Genomic DNA, 13,582 nt, shown 5'->3' with positions numbered 1-13,582 from the left:
TGTTTTAAATAGATTATATCTATATCTATCTACATTATAACTCACAGCATTATTAATCTAATTAATGCGCTTATCGTAGCTCCAGTATTCGGTTGCAGGGGCGTAAATAAGGGGTTCGCGGACCCCGCATTGTGGGGGGCCCACACCATCAGGGAGCTCAAAATTGTGAAGTGGGACGTAGAGAAGGGGTCCCACTCCACGCTGTCTACGGGAGAGCCCAAGCTTTTAGACGCCACTGTTCGGTCGTGCCATTTGTTTGTATGGCTGGAGAAATCAAATTTATGTCAAGATAAATTTGACTTCCAGTTCTGGTTTTGGAGAGTCGCTTGAGTAATCAATTACATTGAAATTAAGATCAATGTACTAAATACTATGAGGTCAATTCGGAAAAGGACTGCCGTTTGATATCAATGGCACACACTCGCAGATACAAAATGTTATTATACACATGGGAAAAATATCACATTACATTACTTTTCAACATATTCACCATTCAAATTGAGGCACTTGTCATAACGTTTTATAAGGTTTGAATTCCTTCTTTAAAAAAAAAAAAAAAAAAAAAAAAAAAAAAAAAAGTGACAACGTTCTTTCACAGCGTGAAGCTTAGGGTTATTGCCATATATATAGTATGATTTGTGTCTTATTCCGTAGCTCATTGGGTCCGTGCAAATTCCCATTCCCGCGACCAGTGTTCGAGTTTTCGTTTTACTACTTTTTTATTTTTATTTTTTCATCGATCAGATAGGACTCCAGTAAAGAGGAAAATATTGTTACAGTTAAAGGTGTGATTCCATATTCTGCTAGTATTTATTTATATATTTATTGTCAAGCGAACAAAATGAAGTAGAATTTTACAAGCGTAAAACTGTTCTAGATTTTACTATTAATAAGTTTACAGCTCAAAAATGAATTGAATGCTCTTCAATTATAGTCCATAATTAGCTATGGTCAAGAAGATGGATTTAAGTTGTTTTGTGTGTGGTCCGCACATTGGCATCCATCATCTTTAATTCTGGAACTAAATATAACTAATTTTATTTTTCGTTTAGAAATAAAATAGTCACCTTTAGCTCTGAACGAAACAGAGAGCATAGTGCAAAAGGTCACTATGGCATTACATTTCGTTATATAAAGAAATGAAAAAAAAAGTACATTTATACTTGAAAATGTCGAAGATAATTAGACAAATATTATGAACAATTCTATAATGGAATTAAGCAATAGTTTATAATAAAATAAAACTGCAATGAAATGCAGGTGATATGAAGTTAACAAAAATGTTTGCCCCTATATGCTGAAATACAAGTTTCTTGATCAGATAGGGAAACTTCGCCTTGAAATATACACCATGAATTTGATTCTCGATAGAATCTGAAATATGTTAAGATCATGGGATTATTTATCGTAGGATCATAGTTTATACTTCATTTTCTTCAGCACAGTGGCGGATCGAAGAAGGCAGGGTGCGAATTACCGGGGGGGTGAGGGGGATTTTCCCCCTCAATCACATTTTGTTTCCCCCCAAAGAAGTCAGCTGAAGTATCCCCACCGGAGATGCTCGCTTTCCCCCTCAAACTATGCTTAGTATAACTCCAAATTTCACTGATTTTTGTTATTTCTTGTAAATTTAATCTTCTAGCTGTATTTCGAAATGATCGATGTAAACTGTTCAGTTTTGGTCATTTCTACTTACCACCTAATTACCCACTATTTTCAATGTTGTTTAGTTGAACTATATTATTATGACTACGGTTGTTAGTTGCAACTGTACCTTCGTACCCTTCAGTTCGTCATCGTTTGTGAATTTGAATGTACTAATTGCGTATAACAAAGCCACATATAGATTTATAAATGTTCTTAGCGGTTGGCCAAGAAGAAGTAAACAAATAGCTTCTTCTACCATACTTGGCGAAGTTCGGATATGTCATATTCATCCTCTATATTTGTATCGATTATCATCTTATTTTAATTTTTGTTATAACATGTTATTTCATTTTCCAGTGTACCCTTTGTTAGCACATGGTCTTCATTCCCTAGTAGGTTGTGTGTATGCAACTCAAAAGTTGCATTTAATTTGTGATAATTAGCATAATAATCACTGCTTTTACAGTTTACGGAAATGAACTTTTGAAACTGTACTCAAAATCTGAGATATAAGTATTCTCTCGTAAATATATGTTAACGTACACGCTGGGGGATACGCTCGTAGTGAGCAGACATGTTAATGAAGGTGATTTTTAGGTGAATAAGCGAATAATTCAAGATTTGTTTCAGCATTTGTTAATACGACTGGTTCTCCGTGTCATTGTCCGTGTCTGTATAAGCATTTCAACTGGAGCGGGTTTTTTTAAAGTTAACCCTTCATTTTTCCATCTTTTCGCTGTACATTTTGCTGTCCACGCTAATAATGTTATCTGAAAAACTTCAATGTTTTACTTCATTTGAGTAACGTAGCCCATAGTGAATCAACTCATCTTCAACCTAACAGTAAAGTAATTTTTAAGTGTTGACTTTCTGTGCCCATCACGGAATCGATATTTGGAGAAAAAAAAAAGTCGTGATGAGCACAGCTTTAGCTGGAAGTAGAAGCACAAGCTCGAAATTTGAATTGAGAGATTTTAAATATTTGGCCTTCGATTTGACCTTGATGTGAGAAATCGGTACCAGCAACAATCCATTTATTTGATAGGCTAATATCTAGATTTTCTTAAAAAAAAAAAATGTCCGGTTTAACTAATAATTTTAGTGGTTTTCACAAGACTGAAGTAGATTTCTTTTCGCAACCTGTATGTATTAATGCAAAGTGGAAGCTTTCAATATGAGTGGAAAAATTAACATATGCTTGTGATCATGGCTATCGCTCAAGCCGAATTATTAACTAAATAAACCTTAGAGAGCTACGGGGACAAGAGTGAGTACAACATTAAAACACGTTCAGAAAGGTTTAGTGGGGTGTGTGTATGTCAGACAATATATATGTGCATAGTTATTGTCGGTAGATTTATTAAATTAAACACACACACAGACATATATATATATATATATATATATATATATATATATATATATATATATATATATATATATATATATATATATATATATATATATGGGGGGTAGGGCATTTATTGTCTCATTTTGAAATTTGAACCTTCAGACTATGTCCTTTGGACTAATTTTATCTCCCCCGAATATAGATTATTTAATTCGCACACTGGAAGGAGGGGCTATAGGGGCTCTAGCCCAGCCTTGACGCTCAGGTATACACTGGATAAAATGGGGTTCAATTCTGATTTACACTGGATAAAGCTACAAACTACGATTTAGTCCCTTTCTTTATCATATTCTGGATCCGCCACTGATAGAGCATCATTTTCAACAGTACCACTCATTTGTCCGTATTATACACCAGAAACTGTAAAAAATCGAGGAAAACCGGGAGATTTTTCGATTTTTTCGAAATTATTGCGTCCTTCTGGCCCGGGCTTGGGTTCAGGTAGGGATATGTTTTTTTTTCTTTTTTTAAACGTAGTTATGTAGACAATACGTGTGCAATATTTCAATCCTGTATCTTGAAAATTAAGGTCGGGAAAAAAATTTTGCAATATATATATATATATATATATATATATATATATATATATATATATATATATATATATATATATATATATATATATATATATAATATACTGTTCCATAATTCATGCAATTTTCTACAGCACTGGGAGAATATGAAGTTTTCACACTATTAATGTAAAATTTGGCACTCTTATTGAGAAATATCTTAATTTTTTTGAATTTCTAAAGGAAATAAAAGAAAATTTCTGTTTAGCCTCCCTTTTGGGGGTGTAAACACAAAAGTTCATTTTCCTTATGGGAGATTCAATGTTAAATTTTGGAAGCAGTTTTCTCCAATAATTATTCGTAAAGATTTTGGGGCAAATGAATTGTATTTGTTACAAAATGCAAAAACACTCATTAACAAAGCTAATAAAGCTGTCTCAAACATTATTTTGGGAAGGCCCCCCTTTTGGGGGCAAGGGGCGTAAAAAGGTGGTGGGTGATGTGTTACCAAAATCCCAAAATTTATTTTCGGTGTGCCAGTAAGCGTCAGGTTAATCACGAATGACACATAATTAATGCTCCAATGCTCCTTGCATGTGCCAGGGACTTATATGGGGCTATAGCCCCCTCTCAAAAATATAAAAAAACTCCATAAATATCCTTAGTAGGGACATACGACAAGAAGGTATTTTTTGTTAATTGATGTGAAATTTGGCGTCACTGTAGCAAAAGAGTATGCGGTTTTCAAATCTGGAATGATATTTTGGTAACGCACCATCTTAGGGGGACAGAGGGGGCGAAGCATAATTTGGTGGATCTTTATAAAAATTTCAAATTTTACTTTGGAAATTTCAGGAAGCGTTAGATTAATCACAAATGATACAAAATTATATTCCGATGCTTTTTGCATGTACCAGTGACTGATATTGGGCTACAGCCACCCTTTCAAAATTCATGTAATTTACGATAAATATTCTTCGCAGGAACGTACGGGAAGAAGGTAAATATGCTTTACAATTAATGTGGAATTTGTCATTATTGTAGAAGAATGTTTTGATTTTTTTTTTTAATCTTGAATCTAGTGTAAATGAATATCGTCTGTCAGTGTACCAGATTGAGGATATAACTTTGTTGTTTTGTCATCACCGGAATATAATCAAAGATTTTTGCGTTTTTATAAAACAAATTGGACTCTTTTTATAGCATAAAATCACACATACAAGTTACCTGTATATTTTCTGCCCACTTCAGCAAACCAACTCGAACACAAAATGACAATGGAAAATGCCGCGGGTATCACGAACGAAAAAATCTTAATGAGAAGTAATATTTTAAAAGTTAAAAGTGTAATAGGTGACCTTTAAGTTTCAATAATGTTTTCTTTATTCATAAAAAAAAAAAAAAGAATATATTTTCCCTACTTCTTCCACAATAACTGTATGATCCCGCTTTCCACGCAGTAGCTTACTCGTATACTGCACTTGTAAGCACGTCAGGAAATCGTATACTACGGACACATGGTTCTTATAACCGTGTTTCTCTTTTCAATTTTTGGCTTTATCATTTCAAGTAATTCTTCAAATAATTTATCCGGCATTCTAAAATAGTTCGTGTACATTATACTGTCTTCAGTCCTGATTACCTGTACGAGGTTAACATGAATCCCATGTCCGTATCGTCTTCTAATCCAATCTTTTACCCAGACTTTTCGATTTCTTTTCTTTTTTAAACATAAATACAATGATACCATTGCCAAAAGACGTGATAAAGCTAAAAGTTGCAGCATCCCTGTCTTCCATTCCAAGGTCTTTATCTCACTACGGCGGGAACAAATTAGCGAGAAACAGGAATTGTCCTTTTCTGACTGACACGGTGCTCACACATACACACACACACACACTCACAAACAGCGTGGTCATCTTTTGTTTGTCTAGGAGACACTCAAAGTTTCTGAAGTAGTTCGCATAATCTCCGAAAGATGTCAGACCCTATAGACCATGTGCTAGAGATATCTACGGAAAATATCGCTGTGTGTAAATAGAAAATATCTCACCTGCATATGATAAAAAATCTCTACCCTTGATGATTTATCATAACGTCTGAAAAGGGCCTAACATTTGGTCCCGCGAGAATTTTCTGAAACTTCAAGCCTTAACCCATTACCAGTTTACGGCATGTTTATTCAAGCCTTTGATTATGTTTGCTTTCTACAGGTGTGGATATGTGATAGAAAGACCACCAAAGGTTCCGACACCTCTAGAGTACTGTTTCGAGACATTCACAGGCGATTATTGTACCATATGTGACGGATTGGTAGTATTCCGCTGTGCTCACTGCAAATGTATCTTCTGTTTGGACCATTGTCTCATCGAACAATTGCACGTACAATGTTGACGAGCATACACAAATGATGCGAAAGCTAATGCCTGTTGCCGGAATTTTCCTTTTTGTGAAGCGAGTGGCCTAACTATATTAGAATTGTCTGGATTTTCAAGGCCAGTGTTGCCAACTTCGGAACTCGTTTTTCTTTTCGAACCTAGGTAAGTCGGTTTCCTATATAGTTGGTGCTTTTTTGTTTTATTCATTCTAATATGCACAGCTCGTGATCAAACGTGGTGCATTATGGCCAACTCCATCTTTTCCGTATTCTTCGTACTTCTGTTTTTTATATTTTCTTTTGTTAGATTGTACCACTGATTATACACGTCATATCTTATGTTCTACATGACAGGTTGACACTGAATATTGTACTCTTTGCACTCTTTGCAAAACATGTTCTTTTCATTGCAGTTGGCAACACTGTTAACCCCACTTGTGGCCTTCACTTGTTCCCTATTATGGCAAGTCTCTTTCTATATATCACTTGTCAGCATTTTATTTTGCCGTGCCCCCCTTTTTTGCGGAAATTGCACTTTTCCCCCCTTGTCCAACCTTGCTGTTTCCCGAACTTCAACCCCTTATATTACTTGTACCTATTGCCATGGGCAGCTAATTTTTTGGGAATGATCATCTCTGTTAGAGCTCTTTCAATTGGCATAGGTCACATCTTTCACTGCAACTATCATTTTCGGAAGGTTCCCTTGTAAGCAGGCGGTCAGCCAGCTCAAAAATGTAGGGGGGGGGGCGACTCATCCATATTATAGTTCATTTGCAAGCCTGCCGTAAAAATTTAGGGGGCCCCCTAGACCCCCTGGGTACGGGCCTGGGATGAAGGACAATCCAAATTACAAGACAATATGCCTTTTCCCTTTGTAAGGCTCAGATAGCGGATCTCGATTGCGACCACAACATTACTCATCACTAATTTCCAATCAGGTGGGGCTGAGTCCTTCAGTTACACTTAGCTCCAGTTAATTCCAATGCTCAACGTTTGTACTATTCATGGTCAACTCAATAAATCTTATTTTGCAGATAAGCAAGGATAAGCTTAGACTGCAGAGCTACTAACATCAGCGTATATGTAACTTTTTAATAACACTAACAAAGCTATCATATAAATGATATGACAAGGGATAACAAATAAAACTCTTCACTTAACACACAGTATTTGAGTCCAATGTACTATTCAACTGCTTTCATCGACCTCAGAAACAACATAAATGGTTAAAATATATATTGTTTGGTTTATGTTTGACTGATTTTTCTGCATTTTTATTTGTTCATCTTTACATGCATTTTATGGACAGCGAAAATATTCCTATTTCCTGAAACTCCGGATTTGGAAGCAGGAGAGACGATTTAATATCAATACCGATTTCATAGGCGGTGAAGTTGACAAAATCGATTTTTGACCGCTTTTTCCCAGTTTCCGACCACTGTGCGCCAGTCTGTCCTGAACTAACAAAGGTTCATTATTTAGTTTATTCAGATTTCTTTTTCTCAAATATAATAATCCCACAGAAAAAAAAGTCTATTTTACTTAAATCCTGTGCGTAATACTTAATATAACTGTTAACAAAATCCTTGAAGGAAAAGAAAACAAACTGTTATAAAGAAAAAAATATATGGTAGCCAATTATAAAGAAACTTTACAGCTTATTAGTGCTTGTAATGCCCTTGGAATTCCGGATTTAAATTTGTCTGGAGCGTTGAGAACTCATTAACACCATTAATGCACAATGTAAGTGTATTATATCAAAGATGTAACATGCTATAAAGTAATGTAATATCTCATAAGTTATCCAATCCTAATTTTAGTCCTAAATTTTAACATTAATAGTTATACCAATATTAGGCAGCAATAATAATAATAATAATAATAATAATAATAATAATAATAATAATAATAATAATAATCCTATTTCTAAAACAAAAATATACCAGTACGTGAATAATGTTAATATGCAAAATTTCTAACATTTTAGTTACTTTTGCATAAACATTTAAGTGAAAATGTTTACGTATTAGTAATATTTTTTATAAACGCAAGACTGCTCACTGTCAGTAGCCTAATAGCTGAGTCAGGCCAATAGTTATCGTTAGCTACGGTGCTTTCCACGGTAGCCAAGAGATGTCTAATATACAGGCGATTCGTAGACGAGCCGGAGGATTGGGAAATAACCTTACAATATGTTGATATGAAGTTTTCCGAAATTTGTAAACTGTGAAAGTTAGGGAACAAACTTTGAAAATACAAGGTCCATTCAATAAATAACAGGAAAAAATGTATTTAAAAAATACAAAACTTCGTGCTTCTTTATTTTTAGTGGTATCCTAGAACTATTATCAGATGGACCTGGCCATTCCTGCCTCGCAAACTGATGTTGGGAATCAGTGAAACAAGATGATGGCACCCTGACAGATTTACACCAACATGGAGCAGCGGAGTATTAGATTTCTGTTAGCTTAAGGGTTGAGACCAATCGAACTTTACCATCGGACGACAGTGCAATATGATGCAACTTATTTGAGTCTGATACAAGTGTACGAATGTGCAGATAAGTTCAAACGGGGTATAACAAGTGTTGAATATTCGCCACGCCCAGGATGCTCTGTCTGTGCAGGCACGAACAACACTGCGAAGGTTGATTAGTTGATGCGGGTAAACAGGTGTATCACACTTGTTACTCAAAGAACTTTCACCATTGCACTGACATCCAACGGTGCATTTAGATTGGTTTTAACCCTTCAGCTAACATAAATCTAATGGCATTCTGCTTCTCCACGTTCGTGTTACACTGCAAAGGTACCGATATCTTATTCTACTGATTCCCAACATCCCGTTTGCGGGGTAGGCGAGCCAGATCAATCTGATAAGTTCTAGGACACCACACACAAAAAAGCACAAACTTTGTCAAAGTTTTGTATTTTTTTTTATATATAAAACTTTTCCAGTTGTTTATTGAATGGACTTTATAAGTTAACTCCATATTATAGTATTTGATGTGCATGTAGATTACTGTTACTGGCAACACTGTTCCAACAAGGTTGAAATTATTCTCTAGCACTTTTGATCTTATATCTACTTTTAATTTATTTTTGAGTTTTACGTTCCATAAGTTAGACCAATGGAGGCTGAGCATTATATGAGGGTACAATAATACGCAACGCTCATACCCTAAGCGGGATTCGAATATTCACTAACACTTTAAACAACTTAATAAGCAAGTGGACATGCTTTCTGTGAGAATCCCAGCTTGTCACATACCGTAGATATTAATGATTTTATTATTATTATTATTATTATTATTATTAATAATAATAATAATAATTGGAGGGCTCAGGTCATTACACATATCAATCATACAAAGAATATATTCTGCACTTAGGGTATTTAAGTTTTCTCACGAGGGAACCTATCCAAGTGCAACTCTGATTTCGAGTTGAGACTATGGTCGTTGGATACCTTGTCCCAAAAGAACATAACACGAAAAGTGATACATCCTCGATCGCAACAGAGATATAACCGTGAAAAGTTAGAAATTGAGCTCCATACTATACATTACAAAATCAGCTTCCGGGTCAGATTTTTCGGAAACTGTCAGGTAAGGAAACTCAGCGAATACATATCAAAGTAGTGTTGGGAGCCCACCACCTTTTGAATGAAAAAAAATGTTGCCCTCGGGGCACTCGCAGGGTCCCAGGCGGGGTCCAACTCAAAATTGGCAAATGGAACCGGGGGTCAAGTAGTATATTGTATGAAAGCTAGTGTTAAATAAAAGAAGATAGAACAAATCTCAACTCTCTATGATGACCCTGTGCGAACGGGCAACTGGTCAAAATGTCAATACAACCTACATCAGAAAATATACGGCCACTGTGAAAGACTCTGCAACAATTTGTTTAACTTCAATACCTTGCACTTTTAAACGTGTTTTTCTGTTTTGTTATTGTCACAACTTAACGGATTTAGAAGAGTGGCCATATATTTTCTAGTGTAGGTTGTATTGACATTTTGACCAGTTGCCCATTTGCACAGGGTCATCATAGAGAGTTGAGATTTGTTCTATCTTCTTTTATTTAACACTAGCTTTCATACAATATACTACTTGACCCCCGGTTCCATTTGCCAATTTTGAGTTGGACCCCGCCTGGGACCCTGCGAGTGCCCCGGGGGCAACATTTTTTTCATTCAAAAGGTGGTGGGCTCCTAACACTACTTTGATATGTATTCGCTGAGTTTCCTTACCTGACCGTTTCCGAAAAATCTGACCCGGAAGCTGACTTTGTAATGTATAGTATGGAGCTCAATTTCGAACTTTTCACGCTTATATCTCTGCAACGGTTGCGATCGAGGATGTATCACTTTTCGTGTTATGTTCTTTTGGGACAAGGTATCCAACGACCATAGTCTCGACTCGAAGTCAGAGTTGCACTTGGATAGGTTCCCTCGTCAGTGTATATTCTGATCAAACTTCTCTAGATCTTGAAAATGCGAAATTTACGGACTGTAAATACAGTTAATACACACAACTGTGACTAGACTATCTCCGCCTAACATAACACTATGTGGGTATTAACTTAATAAGCAAACTATTCTTCGGATATGCTCAAAACTGAAATTTACGTAGCGCGGAGATTTCAAAAACTCGTTGTTACCATGGTATTTACGATTAATCTAGGTTCATACTGTAGTTATTTTCAGTTCATTAATATCATACATTTCATTGCATGGGATAAATACAATAATCTGTAAATTATGAAACATGTTAAGAATGTCAAATACAATCCTAAGGAAACACTGCTGCTATATTCCCATAGCGTATATATTTCGAGAAATACATTTGTTTAGTAATGAAGGCCTAAGGAATTTACTTGACTAGGGGAAAATATGAAGTTAATTTCTCACAGGATTCCACGCGTGTATATCGAATTACATGCTCCAGTGTTTTTAACATAACATTACAACTAAACCGTTATACCATAAATATCACTACTTAAACACAAGTACGTATAACATTTTTAGCTCATTAAAAGAGTTTATCACTGCAGCTGCTTTGTGTTACCATATTCCGTTTTTGCAATCTGTACAGTAGAAAATAAACAAAGCGTAATTCAGTCCAAACCCTCTTTTGTATAAGTTAAGTTGCAGTATAATTGTTTCTTGTTTATATTGGAACGGTTCATTCAAGAGAACTGAAGGACGTTGGATTTGATTTAACACCTCCTTTCAGCACCGCGGCTGAGATATGAGTCCTACAGTTTAACGTAGGACCAAAATCATATAATACGTTGAGCATTAAAGGCTGATGGGGAAAGGGAACTTAAGTATCATAGACTCCATTATAAATGCTGAAAGCAGTGATTATTTTGTACATTTTGGGTTACTAAATACAGGAAGATGGCAATTAGAAAACATGGTTTTCGAAAATTACAAGTAATTTATGAAGTGTTAATTTATAAAGTATTTTCCAGTAATTCTTATTGATTGTCCTACTAGTTTGAATCATAGTAAATAACTTACAGTAAGGAATGCTTATAGGCCATATATATAATATTTAAATTAAATAGCCAGACATTATTTACAGACATTAAAGTTATAGCTGCTTCCAGATAAGCTTCAGCGCGCCATTTGGCATAATTGTGGGATGCTCTCATTTGTGAACTATATGAAAAATCTCTAAAATATTAGTTCATTTAAACATGTTTTGCAAATGTTAAATGCCCCAGGATGTGAAATTATCATAGTGAGGGGGAGACAGGGGTGATTATTATTCAGATTCGAATAGTTCTGCATAGTTCACCAATCAATAATTAAATTATATGGTATTAGAGATACCTCTAACACATGTTGTAGAGGGAAGATGTTAATTATATATAAATTACTGTAATTTAGGAACTTCTAATAATAGTGAGACTTTACTCACCCCAGAAACGTTAGTGAAGGGAATTTTATTTCAAAATTAAGTGGGGAAAGGTGCACCCAGGAACGCTCAAACTTTAAAAATTCTTCTTTGTTATTTACAAAATAAATAAATTACTAGAAATCATGGATAGATTACAATACCGAGGAAAAATATGAAACATTGAAAATTCAGTTTAGAAATAATCTTTGCGGTATTGAAAAACTATCTTTACAATTAGAAACTAATACCTTTGTTGTACACTATATGCATGTCATTTATCCTGGGTCATTATTTGATGATGCATAAGCTGCACATTTAATTTTTCAGTTAAAATTGGATAAATGTTAAACATACAAGGGGCGTTCAAGATTGACCGGGACTTTTATTTCTTCAGAGGTAACAGATAGCACAAGAAGCACCAAACTATGTCAGCTCTTCAAAGTATTTTCCGTGCGCGTCGAGGCATCGTTGCCATCGTTGTGGCAGCTGCTTGATTCCATTGGCGTAGAAAGAACTTGGCTGTTGTAGCCACTGCAGGACATTGTTCCGCAGTGCTTCATCTGTCGTGAATTTCTTCCCTCCCAGATGGTCTTCAAGGAGTGCAAACAATTGATAATCACTGGGGGCTAAATCTGGGCTGTATGGAGGATAGGACAGAACTTCCCAGCGCATTTCGGCCAGAGTAGTTGTTGTTACATTAGCCGTGTGAGGGCAGGCATTGTCGTGGAGAAGAATGAAATTTCCAGACATCCCAGGTCTTTTCTTCCGAATGGACTTTCGTACAGCACCACTCAACAATGTGGAGTAATACTGGGCATGGGCATTGTGCTCCCTTTGTCCAGAAAATCCACATGGACAACTCCCTTCATGTCCCAGAATACACTTACCATAATCTTTCCAGCGGACAGCTGAGTTTTGCTTTCCTTGGGCGATGGGCACTCCATGCTTCTTCTTTTGGTTTCTGGGGTTGAATTGTGCAACCATGTTTCATCACAGGTGACGATGGATTGCAACAATTCATCACCTTCCGCTCGAAACAGATTTAGAAGCTGTTCACAGACCGTCATGCGTGTCCACTTCTGATCAAATGTCAGCTGGTGGGGAACCTACCTTGCATAGATTTTGCGGAAGCGCAAGTGGTCTTGAATGATTGTCTCAATACTCCCGACACTGATATTCACCTCTGCAGCAATATTCCGCACTGTTACTCGCCGGTTTTCAAGAATAATTTACTCAACACTTGCGATATTCACTGGTGTGACTGCAGTCGGCGAATATGTCTATGCGCTTCATTTGTCACCAGCTCCCGTCCTTCGCAAAACTGTTCACACCATTTGTACACCACTCTTGTCAGTGACATCGTTTGTTCCATACTGTGCTTGAAATCTTCTGTAAATCTCAGCTGGTTTAACTTTCCCTTCACGAGAAATTTGATTACACACCGCTGCTCCACAGCCACAGACATACTGCTTACCGCCATATTCGCTGCAACCACTGCACATGCGCCAAATACGACATGCCGGGCACTAGTTACTCGAGAAGGAATACATTACATCACCCGCAGATAATTTTTAAAATAGTTTTATTCAACATTCTCATATTAGTATAAACCTGGCAATTAAAAATATATCCAAGTTGGCTTCCTACTAATACTATGATTGGAAATAATTTGTAATTCAAAGAATTAACAGACTGGGGGGAAAATACCTGAAAAAAACATTAAAAAC

At 36.0% G+C, this 13,582-nt stretch overlaps 1 protein-coding gene and 1 pseudogene across 6 annotated transcripts in view; both read left to right on the top strand.

Annotated features, from left to right (window-relative positions):
- The window catches only part of LOC145664525 (protein yellow-like), a 129,287-nt gene that overhangs the window by 78,926 nt on the left and 36,779 nt on the right, over window positions 1-13,582 (top strand). The window lies entirely within an intron of this gene.
- The window catches only part of LOC145664526 (protein yellow pseudogene), a 40,062-nt pseudogene that overhangs the window by 24,384 nt on the left and 2,096 nt on the right, over window positions 1-13,582 (top strand). The gene's annotated exons all lie outside the window — the stretch shown is intronic.

The sequence above is a fragment of the Thermobia domestica genome, chromosome 11 (assembly GCF_964235325.1).
Source record: "Thermobia domestica chromosome 11, izTheDome1.hap1.1, whole genome shotgun sequence".
NCBI classification, from domain to species: Eukaryota; Metazoa; Arthropoda; class Insecta; order Zygentoma; family Lepismatidae; genus Thermobia; species Thermobia domestica.
The sequence above is the reverse complement of the archived record's forward strand: the minus strand, read 5'-3'. Positions and strand labels throughout refer to the sequence as shown.